A 9,866-nucleotide genomic window follows, 5' to 3' on the forward strand; every position below is an offset into this window, starting at 1 on the left:
CCCTAAAATAGGTTCAGATACATTGTGTTCAAGCCCTCATATTTAAAAACAATAATACTGAATAGGACGTCTTTAACTTGTCAGGTGTTAGTGTTTGCTCTCTAATCTAAACTCCCCTTCCAACCAGAATTGGGTTAAAAACTACCTCATTGTCCCTTGTCTGGTGGTTTTCTCTTGGTTTTAATAGAACAAACTAGCTGTGCCTGCTTTCATCAATGGCTATAATCTGAATTCAAAAATGCTCAAATTTGATAAAGAAATGTTTGGCTGATTATTCGTAAGTTTGGAAAAAAACAATTCTAAACTTGCAAATCAAGTCAAAATTATATTTTTTAGCGACGTTACGACCCACAACATGTAAAGAATTGCACCCACACTCTAAGTGAGGAAATGAAGAAATGCACACATTATGGAAACATTTTGGCGAGTCGTGCTGCATTCACAGAGGACGGGATTTGTGCGTCAAATCAGGATCTGCCGCCTCTCTTTTGAGGCGCGTCAAACGCTTTGACGCCCTGGCTGTGGAGCAGCCGCCAACATTTTCGAGTATGATGTTGAGCAAGTAGCTTGGGTCTATATGTTTTGGGGTGAGCACGTCGCCTCTTCAGAGTCTCTCCTAGTGCGCTTCACTCCTTCAGCGGTAGCTGCGCCTGGGTTATGGCCATTTTAAACGGTCTGTCTGTGTCCAGTTTGAGCATTAACCCGAGAGGAGAAAATAAAGCTAAAACTGGAGCGTCTTGTAATATTGTCTCAATGAAAATACGATAAACGTCATAAGCCCATGGAGCTGAAGAAGCGATCGTGGCCACAATGACAGCACCAGCTCTCCGTCTGCTGGGCAGAGCAGGTGCCGCTCCTCAGGGTCTGACTGCTGGACCCTGAGGAGCGGCACTCGCTCGATCGTAATCCTCTGCTCGCTACGCTGAGTTGCTGGAGGCTGGCCCAGTTACTGTTGGACAAAGGCGGGACCTGTCGCCAGCCTGTCGTAGAGCTGGAGCTAGGGAACGCCGCCGCCCAGGATCCGGCCGGACCGTGGGTGCCGTTTTAGCACCTGTAGGGTGTATCCCACTTTCACCCAACAGTAACCGGGACAGGCTCCAGCAACTCAGCGGCCCCAGCAAGTTAAGAAAATGATGGAAGTTCAGTACAATAGTCCTCACATTGAGCGGCCATTTTGGATTAATTTTTTAGCCTTTGATCGAATCACTGAAAACTTCATGTGAGTCCCCGATTGGTGGATACAGTGTCACGCCTGACGACAAAAACGCCACAGGAACTCAGATGGCGTCTGTACATTGACTTAATATTGAAACTCGACGCCTCTGACACGCGACTCCAGTCCTCATGCTCAGGAATCTCATGTCTTTGAAACCTTGGTGGAACAACATTTCCAAAGAGGAACGAAACTTTACTCTTAAGGCCCGTACAAACTGGGACGAATATTCGCCAGCCATTATTCGCCAGCGTCTTTCAACAGGTTTTTTGTGTTCACACCCAGGCGATTTTCGATGACGATGAGCCGAGCAAACATGCAATTTCATTCCCTGACATTAGATGGCGCTTAATGTAAAACAGAAATACTCCTGTACACAAGGTGGCGTTGCGCAACTTTACGCTTCTTAAGGTCGCTTTTCACTCAGAAGAATAGAGCAAGTATTGACGCGCTTGTCAGAATCATACAAATAAAAACATGAATATTTCCAGCACCAGTAGCTCCAGCTCCAGTTCCAGCGATGAAGAAATTATTGTTCTGTTGAATGATGAAAGACGCCGGAAAGGACATTGATTTTTGGTACATCCCATAGTTACGAGAAGAGAAGAACATGGGGAGTTTTATCGACTGATACAAGAGCTGAAAATGTATCATGAGCGTTTTTGGGGATATTTTAGAATGTCCGTCAGTGAGTGCATCTTCTTCGTCTTATTTCTTCGCGGCAGTGTAGACGCTACTTGGCGTATATCTTCCTCGCAGTGACGTATGTGTGCTCAGCAAGACAGTTTTGTGTTTGAGCGCCCACAAGTTGTGCTTTACTGTAACTTCAGAAGCTCCAGACACGTGTGCAAAAGCGCCATTCTCATTGGTCGTATAGTTTTTGAAGCGGCGCGTCAAACCAAAAAAACGAACCCGAGGCGTTTTTTTAAAAATGACGCTTTACGCGTGGCGTTTTTCGCGTCGGTGTGCACACTCACATTGGTGCCCTTTGTTTAGTCACGAGGCGTTAAACGTCTGCGAATATCGCGCGCGAAATTTGTCCCGGTGTGTACGGGCCTTTAGACTAGCTCAGGGGGCAACCCATGGCTCCGGAGCCACATGTGGCTCTTTCATCCATCTGTTGTGGCTCCATGTGACTTTGGAAAATGAGTATTTTATAAAAAAAAAAAAAAAATTTTAGTTTGTTCATTTTTCATGGCATTTCAAAGGCGCTGATGGCTCTGTACGAAGCGCGAGCCACGTAAAAAACAGCTTTGTAATGAGCTCGTATTTATCGGGTGAGACATGCAGAGCCGATAGCAGGAGGAGACACACGGGGCGGCTTCAATAAACACTCTGATCTTCTGCCGGGAACTTGAGGTGCCGCGGGGCAGAGAGCAACTCGCTGATGACAGAGAGTTTGCGCCAGTGTTGCCAGATAGTCACAGTTTTCCAGCCCAAAAGTCATCTGAAAACCGCCAGACCCAGCCAAAAACCGCCTAACACAGCTTTTGTTGATGTTTTTTTCGTACTGGACTGATAAAATAAAAGATTTTTCTAAATAAAAGATAGTTCAGACTAATAATAAAATGTGTACACTATTGAATATCTCTTCAGCGGGCCGCCTTCTTCCATTCATTTGCTTAACCCGCTCTATCACCGCTATAACCTGCGTCCGGCTCTTTCATCCTTGTGTGGCGCTGGAGCGCCCCGACTACCATATTTTGCGCTCTCTGTGTAGAACAAACTGAGGAGCGCGGGGTAAACAAATCTTATCTGCAGAGGATATGAACAGGTGAACAGGTAGAGAGGAAAAGCAGGTAAAGAGGCGGAGGAGGGGCTTTGGCTTCAAAGCATCAGATTGAGACGCAGCTTTCCCTGCGGGAGTTGAAGCAGAGACTTTCCCTGGGATGATTTTATGAACTCAAAAATGGAAACATGATTACCAAATAGAACTGTTCAAAATAATAAACCTGATCTCTCCACATTCTCAGTGTCTACCATGCATTGATAAACACATCGCTCCATGCAGCGATCAGACCAGAACCAGTAGCTCCTCCCACACGCGGCCGCGGTATCATCCTTTAAAGAACATAATGTGCATTTGCAGCGACGTATGCTTCAGACGATGTCCGATTGGCCAATCTACATGTCAATCAAGTCCCGTACTTCTCAGTGAGGATTTTGATTGGCTGGTGGATTTTAAAGAAGTACTTTTTTTTAAAATCTTTTCTGGCCCGCTATCTACACTCATGTCATTGAAGATCGACAGGTCGATCGCGATCGACGTAATGAGCATCTTTGAATAATATATACATGCATAATATATATAATGATGTCAAAACGGGTTGTGGCTCCGAGTGCTTTCTTTTTTATTAGGGGCGGTCCCAAATGGCTCTTTGAGTATAAAAGGTTGCCGACCCCTGGACTAGCTGAACCAATAAAACCTTTGTTCAAACATGTTCACCTTACTTGATACTAATCAAAACTCTTATGAGGTGCTTTTAGAAAGTAAAAAATCTTTTGAAGGTGGAAAACTATTAACAAGAATTAGACCCATTTTTTCTTAAATCCATTGAACCTTAGCCAACGTTATGATTCTAGAGCTTCTGCGCTATTAACCAAAATTTTAGCTGCACTCTTTGCTTCAATTTCATTAATATTTGATCAAATAAGGCTTTTAAGGATAAATAGTGTATTAGTTTCACTGGAAGGAAACTCTCCAGAGACCCCAGAGACCGAGTTTACACTTCCTGCTAGAAAGTAATATACTGATACATCCCAAAACGTAGGAGTAGCTCAAAAAGAAGTTCAAAATTGCATTCAGTCAGTTCAAACTCAGACAGAATTATTAGGCATACAACTAATAAAATACTGTTTTTCAACTTTCTTTTGCTTCTCATTTTAATGGTTTTGACCAAAGATAATTAAAAACCCAAAATGTAGTATTTGAGAAAAGCAGATGATGTCATAAGACCGTTAATAAAAGGATGTTTTTTTTAGCACATATGTCAAGTCTCTGAAAACTATTTCCAAGTACCTCCCTACTTCCTAACCAATAAAAAATCACTATCTAGTCCCCTGTATTTTAAAGGCAATTTGGATACCGTGCTCACTTTTTAAACGGCAAACACCAATTCCGGCAGCCCCGTGACTGTGACAAAACGGAAGAAGAAAATTCTGTTAAGCGCACTAAATAGTGCACCACGTTGTCAGCAGCAGGATGCGCGTCAAGTTTACTGTTCGACGCCTGGCCTTGACGCCACGGCTGAAGAGGAACAACAAACGTTTTCTAGACTTCATTCATCATGGAAGTTATAGATGATGTTGAGCGATTAGCTGGGGTTTATATGTTTTGGAGAGCTCTATAGAGACTTCTAGAGAGTCTCGCAGTACAGTGAATTTGACCATTTATTGCAGGTGCTAAGCCTGGATGACGGCCGTTACTTGCGTCCGTCCATCTGTTGCCCCGAGAGGGGTAAAAAAACAACCTAAAGGATCTTTGTATTATTGTCTCAAAAGATAAACATCATGAGCCCATGGAGCTGGAGCTAGCGAACACCGCCACCCAAAGTCCGGATGGACTGTGGGTGCGGTTGTAGAGGGCTCGATAGCTCCAGCTCAGTGCACTTACGTATCCCCTACACTCCCCATGTGTGCAGCAGTAGGGGACCAGTGCGTGCACTTCACCAAAGACTGTGGCATAATTGCACCATATGACAGCATCACTCATTTGTCATAGGTGTGTAACTTACATTAGCCTCACATATACCACACCCACAAAAATCATACGTTCCATTTTCATGACGTGCTTTGAGGTGACCACATGAGCCTCCAGGGAATACGAGACACACCTGTGCCCCCTTTAAGACGCAGCTGCACCTGTCTGACTCTCCACAGGCCCAGGCAACCCAAAAACCTGCGGCACTTCTACGGGTCAATCCCCGTGCAGGTGCATGTAACTTCAGCATCTGCAAGCGTTATGTGGTAACAAGCCGACTAGAATGTGATGCTATGAATTTCCATCACAGATTTTTGTTATACAATGTTCAAATTTCTTAACTGAATTTTTTCAAATTTCTGTTTACTTGTCAACCTTAATCACCAACATTCTACGGAGACCCTGAAGGGCCATTGAAGAAAAAAATTGAAGTAAAAAAAAAGAAATTAACGGGTGCACATTCATTAGTGTTTTTTTCTTTTACTTCAACAGTTTTGTTGTTTTTTTTTACTAGTTACTAAGAGCTATTAATACAAATAACAAATGGCTTTAGTTTGTCCTAAGAATCCGAATGCCAAATATAATTTGGACCCTTTTTTGAAACAAACCACATGACTTGAAAACTCTTTTAAGATGACGTTCAGAGATGATGTAATTGTGACGGTAAGCAAGCAGAGCTGCCATCTCTTTGTAGAAAAGTCAAAAAGCAAAGTCAAACTTTAATTAGCTCACGTAATGCCATTTCCAGGTAACTTGGGAACATTTCTTTGTGAAGTAACAGGTGTGCACCCATTACTAACAGCTGCGCACCCACTATTTTATTTTTATTTTTTACTTCAATTTTTTTTCTTCAATGGCCCTTTAGGGGCTCCGTAATTCATGTGTACTTTTTCTAAATCAGATACTCACTTTTGAAATCACTGACTTTTAAAAAACATGAAAGTTTTTCCCAATATTCTATGTTGAGTTTTTTGCCTGTAGGCTCTTGTGCTATGTGTGGTCTGCTTGTTTTCATTGTCAGAACGGCTAAGCTCAATGTTTAGGAGAAAACAAGTGGGGTCTGCTTTTTAACAAACCTCCCATTGTAGCTTTGGAGACAGAAGTGTGTAGAAGAGACGCAGAGAATGTGTGGAACCACGCTAATGCAAGTCTGCACTCATTTACCATTCTAAGCAGCTGAGTGTTCTTTTAATATCTGTGAGTGCAGAGGCATGGATGTCTGTTTGCACAAAGAGAGATTGAAGATTAGAGAAAGTAGGTCAAAAAGAACCTCATGTGGGATAATGTAGCGTATGGAGAATGGAGATACATCAATGCCTATTAGGAGTTGGCAAGAGCACACAAGAGGGCAATGAAAGGTTATCACAGTCACGTCACAGTCCAGTGTTGGTCTCATTGTAGCTTGTGTGTGTTTGTGGAGTTTGTGCATTAACTGGGAACTTTTAAAAATATGCATGTTCATTGTAGTGGTTGTTTTCCCTCTGAACAGTACAGTTTGGATCACAAACTGACCTAACATTTCTTGTTGGATATGATGGCAAGATTGCGATCAATCAATCACTCAATCAATCTTTATTTATATATCATACAAAAGGTAACACAAAGTGCAGTACACTAAAACAAATAGGATAGAAAAAGGAAAACATAATAATATAAAAATTAAACCCCACCCATATGCAACACACTCACACAAAACCTCCATCCCCCTTAATCGATGTACATAGATGTAACTGCCGTTGCAGTTACATTCGGATATCTTGGGGAGCAGGAACCGTCTTTACGCGTGCTTCAGAAAAAAGGGTCGTTCTTCCTTTTTATGGCATTTATTTTCTTGAACGGTAAAAATATAAAGTACAAACCACAAAAATACTCAAAAGCATGAATATGTCCTTAATGTAAAAATAAAAGGTTCTTAACACAGTTTAAGCACGGTCTAAGATTAATGTGCTGCCGTGCTTCCCAAGTTCAAATCCAAAAGCCAATGCCCATAAAAGACACGGCGGCTCCCAAAATGCACCTAACCAATATGAAGCCGGAACAGCTGGATGGCCAAAGAATGACAGGCACATGCATGCATTAAATCTAATAAATAACCTAAATTCAGCCAAATGGCTCCAACAATACACATACTGTAGCTAGTAGTTGGGATCCCCTCCTTCATGGACAGCCGCATAGCCAGCCACGTGCAGCATGACAGACACCCACTCCACCACAGCAAACCGGTGATGCAGGTTACGGTGCTGGTAACGAACCTGCAGCTGACCCAAAGGGGTGGACCCAACTGAGGAAGCACTGGAAATACAAATGTTCATAAAAAAGAATTAATTATAATAATGGATTGGACTTATCTGCGCTTTTCCAGACGCTCAAAGCGCTTACAATATCTGTCCATCATTCATTCATTCTTGGTAATGGTAAACTACTGATGTAGCCTCAGCTGCCCTCGGGCAGACTGACTGAGGCGTGGCTGCCAGTTCTGTCCATCACCGGGGCATTCATACACATTCACACACCAGTGGAGCCACACTGGAGGCAGGGAGGGTGAAGTGTAAACTGCACGGCTGCGTAGCTCCAATGTCGCTCGCCATTTTTGTTTCACAGCTAATATGAGGTTGGAGTTGTGAGGAGGCTGTAAGCTAGTGGGGGAGAGTGCAAACAAAGGATCGATGGGAAATGAGGGCAGGCTTACCCCGTGCCAAATGTCCCACCCACAACTCGGAGGGGAATTTCTGATTGACTCCTGCCGCTCTGCAGAAACTAAGTCCCTGATTTTAGCTAAAAACGGCATAATCATAATTAAAAGACCACCGGGAAGACTTTGATAAGAGATCACAAGATGATAATAAATAAAGCCCCTAAAGATTGTTATAAATAAGGCACAATGCCGATTGCTGTGCAGTAAAGTTGGGTCCCAGAAATGTCCTGAGGTGCAGAATGGTAGTAGTGCTTCTCTGCATCTGGGACCTGATGTAACCAGGAAGTCCTACTAAAGGGACATCTTAGTGCTGGGGATTTCCGTTTTAAAAGTGCATTGCTTCACTCAAGCAATGACTTGTCAGTGATGGATAGAAAAATACAAGTGGACAGAGAGAGACGCACCATTTGGAGGCTAGTGGCTACAACCTTTCAGGTCTTTGTTTGTGTGGCAGGGAGAGCAGCATTCCCTGTGTGCACTGTGTCTCATTTGTCCTGCTGTCTTTGCACCCCGAAACGGTCTCGGTAGCTTGAAGCAGATGTCATTGACTGGTGGTCGCATGCACGACACACAAACAACAGCACAGGACACACCTCTACCGTCATCGTTGGTGCTGGGATCTGCACATGGCTCACATCTGGACTCGTGTCAGAAGCAAATCCAGAAAGTAAGAAACGTCTGAACCTCTACAAAGAGTGATTCCTTAATGCAGTTTGACTGACATTAAGATCTCTTGATGCGTACTGACACTCACGTAAACACCAACATGCACTTGAGGCTGGCAATGATGTCATGTCTCTAAATGGAATATAGGACGGCAGCTGATAAGGTCAGTTTGCCATGAGTTATTCAAGACTTGAGAGCTCGGTCACTGTTGGCTTTGGGCTCGGACTGCCCATGTAATGGCTAATAATCCTGGTTGGAATGGACTGAAAACAGAGGAGGGTGTGTTAAAACGCCCTCGTTTTATGTAGCTCTGCAGAACTGACGTTTCTAGAGCAGGAATTATGTTGTGTTCATAGTGGAAGATAAAAGGCAGAAAGTCATTTCTGGTAGTTATACCCAGAATTGAATATTCTGAACTGACGTGTTTATTCGATGTTAAAATCTTGGTTTGTTTTTAGTGAAGCTTTATGCTAGAGCGCCATGAAATCTGCTCTCAGTCGTAGCAGGCTTCAAAAGATGAGAAACATGAAGGTTCTTGTGTGTGTGTGTGTGTGTGTGTGGGAGGGGCCATGTGGGAGCACACGTGCGAGTAATTGAGTATTTTTAAGACTCGAACCTGTGAGGCCGCTGTGTAGGTGGATGAACCTACCAGAGAGAAGTGAAGGTTTCTGCACAGCCTTTTTCCAGCTACTTGTTACAATAAGGGTTCCATGTTTTAAAATGGCACATTTTTTCTTGTTTATGAAGAAATTGCTTTGTTAATTAAAAAAAAAAAAGCATTATCTTCAGAAAAGTTTTGTCATTTCAGTTTTTATTTGCTATTTACACTTTCCTTGTTTCACGTGGTCAAAAAGCCAAAAAATCCCAAACAACCGGAATATGCTGTATTTTAAAGTAAACATGCCTCAAAAAGGTGCAAGCTGACATGTTTCTGCCATCCTCAGAGCGCCTCCCACACGCCATTCGTTCCACTTATTTAAGGACACGAGTGTGTGTTGTTGCAAAAGATGTGCTCTGGTGAAACTGTGCTGTACAGTGTGACAGCTTTTTAAAAGGGGTTTTTGAAGGTCTCCTGTTGCCCAAACAGTAGTTTCTGTTTCGGGTGATTCCTGTAGACTGATCATTAAGCTTGAAGATTTGAGCAGAACATCAGCTGGAACTGACCTCAAGGTGAAACTGCTGCCTTTTGTTTTGGTTTTGGCACCTTTTCAGTTGCAGAATCTGGACCCACATTTACAAAGTAGTTATTGAAGCCGTTTGCTGCTTCATCATTATCATAGTTTTGAGCCTTTTCATCAACCATAAACTTGAGTACATTTGTTTTTTTGTTCCTTTTCTAATGATCGCTTCACATAGTTTTTATTTTCCTTCAGTAGGTTATTGAAGTAAACCTTATTTAACTTTTCCATGTTATTTCCTTTAGTTTATTTTTGTAGGACTTTGTTGAGCAGTATAAGGCAAGGATGGTAAAAAATATTTCAATTTATTTTCAAAAACCATCAAGATGGGCAAGAAGGGCCCTTAAAAGAGGTCAAAGCAACAAATGTAACAGAGGAGGACGACTGAACAGACAAACACACTTAAACTGACCT

At 42.7% G+C, this 9,866-nt stretch overlaps 1 protein-coding gene across 3 annotated transcripts in view; it reads left to right on the forward strand.

Moving 5' to 3' along the window:
• prkca (protein kinase C alpha) overlaps positions 1-9,866 on the forward strand; it is a 166,884-nt gene that overhangs the window by 152,187 nt on the left and 4,831 nt on the right. The gene's annotated exons all lie outside the window — the stretch shown is intronic.

Source organism: Oryzias latipes, chromosome 1 (assembly GCF_002234675.1).
Source record: "Oryzias latipes chromosome 1, ASM223467v1".
In the NCBI taxonomy this organism is placed as follows: Eukaryota; Metazoa; Chordata; class Actinopteri; order Beloniformes; family Adrianichthyidae; genus Oryzias; species Oryzias latipes.